Source organism: Prionailurus viverrinus, chromosome A2 (genome assembly GCF_022837055.1).
Source record: "Prionailurus viverrinus isolate Anna chromosome A2, UM_Priviv_1.0, whole genome shotgun sequence".
Lineage (NCBI taxonomy): Eukaryota > Metazoa > Chordata > Mammalia > Carnivora > Felidae > Prionailurus > Prionailurus viverrinus.
The window spans coordinates 128,189,676-128,196,614 of record NC_062562.1 but is presented as its reverse complement, the minus strand read 5'-3'; positions in this window follow the sequence as shown (position 1 = coordinate 128,196,614).

Sequence of the window (6,939 nt, the reverse complement as noted above, 5' to 3'; positions counted from 1 at the left end):
AAGAAAAAAAGAAGGGATCCTGGGTGAGGAACAAGAAAGATCCTATGTCCTGGTCACCAACATAACAGGAGCCAGGAAAGCCATCCTTCTTCAGAGAGAACCAGTAATTTCTAGGGGAAAACACAAGGCCTTTACAAAACCAAAGTCATGATCCATGAAAGAAATAATTGATAAGGTGGACTTCATTGAAATTAACTATGCTCAGTGAAAGACACTGTCAAGAAAATGAGAGAACAAGCCACAGGCTGGGAAAAAATATTTTCAAAAGACTCATCTGTTAAAGGACTGCTATCCTAAGTATACACACAATTCTTAACTTAATAATAAGGAAACAGGGGCGCCTGGGTGGCTCGGTTGGTTAAGCGTCCGACCTCGGCTCAGGTCATGATCTCGCAGTCCGTGAGTTTGAGCCCTGCGTCGGGCTCTGTGCTGACAGCTCAGAGCCTGGAGCCTGTGTCAGATTCTGTGTCTCCCTCTCTCTCTGCCCCTCCCCTGTTCATGCTCTGTCTTTCTCTGTCTCAAAAATAAATAAACGTTTAAAAAAATTTTTTTAAATAAAAAAATTAAAAAAAGAAACAACTCAGTTAAAAAAATGGGTCAAATACTTTAACAGACATCTCACCGAAGAAGATACACAGATGGGAAAATAAGTATATGGAAAGAAGTTCTACATCATGTATCATCAAGGAAATGTAAACTAAAACAACAATGAGACACTTATTATATACCAATTAGAATGGCCAAAATCCAGAACACAGCCCAGATCAAAAGCTAGTGAGGATGTGCAGCAAAACAGGGACTCTCATCCATTGCTGGTGGGAATGCAAAATGGTGGGGCCGCATTAGAAGACAGTTAGGTGGTAACTTACAAAACTCCGTCCACTCCTACCATAAAATACCAGCAATGGCACTCCTTGGTATTTACCCAAAGGAGCTGAAAAGTTAGGTCTGTACAAAAATCTGCACACAGATGTTCATAGAAGCTTTATTGATAATTGCCAAAACTTGGAAGCAACCAAGATTTACTTTGCTAGGTGAATAAATAAAAAAAACTGGTACATCCAGACAATGGAATATTATTCAGTGCTAAAAAGGAGCTATCAAGCTATGAGAAGACATGGAGGAAATTTAATGCATATTACTAAGTGTAAGAAGCCAATCTGAAGACTATATGCTGTATGACTCCAACTATGACATTCTGGAAAAGGCAAAACTATGGAGATAGTAAAAATATCAGTGTTTGCTAGGGGTTGGGGGAGGGGGAAATGACTAGGCTGGGCACAGAGGCCATATCTGAATGATACTATAATGATGGGTATATGTCGTTACACATTCGTCTAAACACACAGAATATACACCAAGTAGGAACCCTAATATAATCTATGGATTTTGGGTGATTGTGATGTATCACTGTAGGTTCATTGATTGTAACAAATGTGCCACTCTGGTGGAAGATGTTGATGGTAAGGGAAGCTGTGTATGTGTGTGGGTGGGATATCTGTGCCTTCTAAATTCTTCTGTGAACCTAAAACTGCTCAGCAAAAAAACAATAAAGTCTTTTAAAAATAAAATAAAAAACCAGGCCTGTATTATATTTCACTTTATCCAGGTTTCCAGTTGATAATCTCTGATCTAGAATCCAGTTGGATGAGTGATGATTTCATTGTTTTTTTCTCAAAGATATCCTTAATGGTCTGCTCCTTTGTTCTCCCACTTCTTTTCTAGTTTTTATCCTGATTTCGATAATAATGTGAGTTACATGTTTGACAAACATTAGTTTATTATCTTGATTCTTCTGTTGCTAAATGCATATTGTGATCGATAGTATGACTTAGCATTTGTGGAAAAGGGAAACTTGCAGGAACTTGGAGGAAAGAAATATGTAAATACTTACTGGTTTCCAAGCAATTTACATAGTATAGAGAGCATTTAATCATTACTACAGCACCATAAGTCAATGTTATTATGACCATTTTACAAATGGATAAACAAAGACTCAAAATCAAGTTCCTATAGCTCACGTACCCACATACTATTTGGCATGCAGTAATTGCACCGTAACATCGAAATCTGCAACAATAAGGAGAGGGTGGTATATAATGATGTTAGCAGTGCCGTGAAATAACACAATGAGGGTCTCAGTTTGGGGTTGGAAGTTAATCTTCCCGCTCTTGTTACCAGAGCATGTGGAACACTAATCCTGCAAGAGGACACAGCTGGCAGTGCCACCACACGCAGCAGAAGCAGGGGCAAGGGGCAGCAGCATTAGGCAATAGCTAAGGCCTATGGAAAGGCAAGTAGGGGATATTCCTCCATGATGAGGCACAGAAAGAAATGGGTCTGATTCCCCCAGAACGAGGGCATTAGGCTTGTTGGTTAAGGGTTATTACTAGTTACACAGTAAGTGAGGTCTGGATATTTATATCAAAACCTCTTGCATATCCTTTAGAACTAATCAAATATAACTATAGTTATTACATCAACTTGTCCAGGGTTCTCATCACAGAATAGGGACTAACTCTTTCTATCTTCAAATTTGAGTATCATCTTCATAAGGGTCTAAATTAAAGCATCCCATGCAGGTGTTTTGCTTGTTTGTTGTTTGTTTTTGTTTTGTTTTGTTTTGTTTTACCTCTCAAGGGTGCTCAAATAGCAAAAGATGCCACTAGATGGCCACTGAGAACAGATCCTTGATTCGTTCACCATGATGATTGGGTACAAATGGCAGTTAAGAATTGGGGCAAGGTTGGGGCGCCTGGGTGGCTCAGTCAGTTGAGTGTCCGACTTTGGCTCAGGTCATGATCTCACAGCTCGTGGGTTCGAGCCCCGTGTCGGGCTCTGTGCTGACAGCTCGGAGCCTGGAGCCTGCTTCGGATTCTGTGTCTCCCTCTCTCTCTGCCCCTCCCTTGCTCATGCTCTGTCTCCCTCTGTCTCTCAGTAATGAATAAACTTAAAAAAAAATAAGAAAAAAAAGAATTGGGGCAAGGTTGAATTGCTCTGCCTAATAAGTAGGAAGTTATTGTAATGGAAAGAGAAGAGGAGGGAAGAAGAGAGGCAGTGGATGAAGGGAGAAGGGAGAAGAGAGGCTGGTGTCCAGGGACTATTTTGCCAGGAGGTAATTTTAAAGGACAGGAATGTCTAACAGGAGGTTTTAAAGTTATTTTCGGCGGAACATCTGACGTGAACACCCTCCTCTGCCCCCTAAGGACTCTCCCGTCTTCTGCATCGTTCCCCAATGCTTTTCCAGCAGTGGATTCTTAGCAGAGAATCAGCCAAGTGCTGGGCATCTGAGCGGAGCTGAGATGCTGATGTTCCATAGGAGGAAGAGGGGCAAGAAGTAGCAGAAAAACAGAGAAAAGATAGAAGGAAAGAAAATGTGTGGCGGAGGGGGCAGCCCAGTCCTCAGACTTGTTTAATTTCTCTTTGAATGTGCAGAGTTTGGGATTGGAACAAAAGTCTCCCTGACCTCCAAGCCCTGCATGGTCTACTCAAATATAAGCATACAACCGAATCCCTATTTCTAAAAGTCAGCCCACCACATAAACTCAGTCCCTGCTGGTTTGCAAGAAGCAGAGGACATTTTAATGGTTCCCATGACACAGTGAAAACACCCAGAAACTGCCAGAAAGGCTTTCACAGCCTCCCACCAAACAGCTCCAGACTATTGTCTGCTCTTACTTTCCCCTTCCAGGAACAGCTGTAGTCTGCAGCAGTTCAGGCTGTCAGCGGTCTCCCTCTGGGCTTCCCTTTTGCTCCCCTTTTCCACCCACGCAAGTCCTTTGTGCTCTTCACATCCCTGCTCACATCATCCTACCCCCTTCAAGAGGGCTTCCCAATTCCCTTCCCGATTCTGCTCAGTTTTCCATAATTCTGTCCCCTGTCTCATGTCTGGGGTCAACTTTAGCCATCTGTACATCCTCCCCACCACAGACCAGCATGGTGCAGAACTATAATGGGTTCCCAATAAATAATGTTTGCATTGAACGTAAAGATGATGGGTCTGTAACATTATTTGCAGCTAACTTTAATAACCCCTAGAGGTTTCTTCTAAATAATAGGAAAATCAGATTTTGGCGGTCTAATGCAGAATTCAAATGCAGCAAACCCAGCGTAGCTGTCTTGCAATTGGTGCCTGTTACTCCTGGTGCTTGACTTAAAAGTGGCCTGGCTAAATGATTATATGTTTACATTAGAGACAATTAGGAGGATGAAATGATGCTGGGGAGAAAAAGTGCTATTGATTTTGTTTTATGCCCCTCAGCTTATCAGCTGGGGCTACATGCCAGCCATATCCAGTGCAATAATAGCCAGAGGCTTGAGGGTTTTTGTAGTGAGCCGTGAACTTGAGTGGGCATATTACAGGGTGCCCAGTGGTTGTTCTGGGAGATGTACCTGCTTAGATGCCATTGGAATTTCCAATTTTTTGGCAAATGTCCTCACACCAGCTGGAACCACAGCTCTGGCAGATTCCAGGAGGGGCTGGCTGCACTCTGCACTGCCCTCAGGCTCATAACTAGCAGACCTGTTCTGCCGGAATCTAGAAATACGGTGCCTGTCTCTTCCTTAACTCCTTAATTGGCACAGAGGAGACTTCATCCTCCCAAGAAGGCCACAGGGAGATAGACAGCAGTGTGGTAAATAAAGCATCCTGACCATTGAAATGATAACTACTTATCCCATGAGCTTTTACACCCAAATGGAAGCAAACAAAATTACAAAGTGGCTTATATCCTTATTTGTTATTGCCAACATTATTCTTTACAACCACACACTGCTTTCCTTTACAAAGGCCCCACAGCACTTCTCAGATGTCTGGATACTAACATCCCTAAAAAAGAGCAGATACTGTTGAGTGGCATATCTTGTCCCTGCTTCAAAAGGCTTCTTCTCTAAGTTTAGCATCGTCTGAACATGGAATAGAAAAAATGGTAAAGGACATTGTATGTTAACTAACTTGAATTTAAATTAAAAAAAAATTTAAAAACTATAAAATACTTAGGAATGCATAAAATATGTGTAAGATCTCTGCATTAAAAAGTGCAAGGCAAAAGAAAAGAAAAGAAAATGAAAGGAAAGAAAGAAAAAAAGAAAGAAAGAGAAAGAAAGAAAAGAAAGAAAGAAAATGGTAAAGGGAAGAGCTGGGTTACACACATAAACAGACAGGAATGAAAGTCAGAGAGAGCCAGAAAGGAAGAGAAAGAGATAGACACAAGAAGGGAAAGAAATAGTGTCAGAGGCATAAAAAGAATAGAGTGATGGATGCACAGATGGAAACACAGAACCTAGCAGAGCAGGCTGACAGACAGACAACCCACCACAGCCAGTCCAAGATCACGTTCCCCCTTAGCCAGTGTGAGGGACTAAATGGTGCCTGTGACCTCTCACAGGCAGTACTCCCTCTGGTCCCCTGCCACACTCACCTACTCCCCTTCCCCCAAAACACATCAGCCCTGTATGACTCCTGTGTCCCTAACTGTGACCCAACCCATGGCTGGCAATGACAAGGAGATGCTTCACGGAGTAATAGAATAAGAAGCAGAGTCAAGAAAAGAGAGCACAGGAAAACAGCCATGGGGAGGAAAAGAGGAAGGGAGGGAAGACATGATAATGCTGTGGCAAGGATGGGTATCTCTGGGAAGACATTTTCACATTACAAAGTACACCTGCTGGGAATGGCTCAGGCAAGGGGTGGCAGGCTTATCTCCTTGGTTCACCAGACTTCCTGGAAGCTGGAGTGGGGCCTTTCCCCTGCTCCTTGTTTTGTAACTCAGGTACCAGCCACCTGGTGACCTCTGAGTTCCCCTGCTCTTAGGGCTGACCCTTCCTTTTTTATTTAAGCTTGTTTATTTATTTAAAAAAAATGTTTAATGTTTGTTTATTTTTGAGAGAAAGAAAGAGCACAAGCTAAAGAAGGGCAGAGAGAGAGAGGGAGACATAGAATTTGAAGCAGGCTCCAGGTTCTGAGCTGTCAGCACAGAGCCTGATGTGGGGCTCAAAGTCATGAACTGTGAGATCATGACCTGAGCTGAAGTCTGACTCTTAATCAATTGAGCCACCCAGGCACCCCAAGTTTATTTATTTCTGAGAGAGAGAGTTGGAGAAAGAGAGAGGCAGAGAAAGAGGGAGAGAGAGAATCCCAAGAAGGCTCTGCGCTGTCAGTGCAGAGCCCAATGTGGGGCCCTAATTCTTGAACCATGAGATCATGACCTGAGCTGAAATCAAGAGTTGGACACTTGATAGAAATAGCAGAGAATTACCTACTGAGTAACTAACTACTGAGAATTACCAGTATGTGCCAATAGCTCCACAAGAAAATAATAAAAATAAATAGTAAAGGGGTGCCTGGGTGGCTCAGTCGGTTAAGCGTCTGACTTCGGCTCAGGTCATGATCTCATGGTTCTTGAGTTCGAGCCCCGTGTCGGGCTCTGTGCTGACAGCTCAGAGCCTGGAGCCCATTTCAGATTCTGTGTCTCCCTCTCTCTCTGCCCCTCCCCTGTTCATACTCTGTCTCTCTCTGTCTCAAAAATAAATAAACGTTAAAAAAATTTTTTTAAAAATAAATAAATAGTAAAAATCAAAGTCATACACAGAAAAGAACAAATAAAGCAAATATGGTCAAATGTTAATAATTCTTGATTCTATGTGGTGGGCATATAGGAAGTCAGAGTGACTTTCATTCAATATGTCAAGATGTTTAAACTTTTCCTTTATGAGAGATTGGAATTAAAAAAAAAAACTAATAAAAAGGAAGAAAAGAGTTAAGTAGAGTCCCTTGCCCAGTGGCGGGAAAATCAGCACACTCCCTACATTTCCTCAGGGCTCACTTGCTCTGATTTCCTGTGCCTGCCCCTCCATCACCTTATCTTTCTGTTTGGTGATGCCCCTTTCTCTTCACCCTGCTAGACCCAAACATGGACTACAGCCCCTTTTTCCTAATTT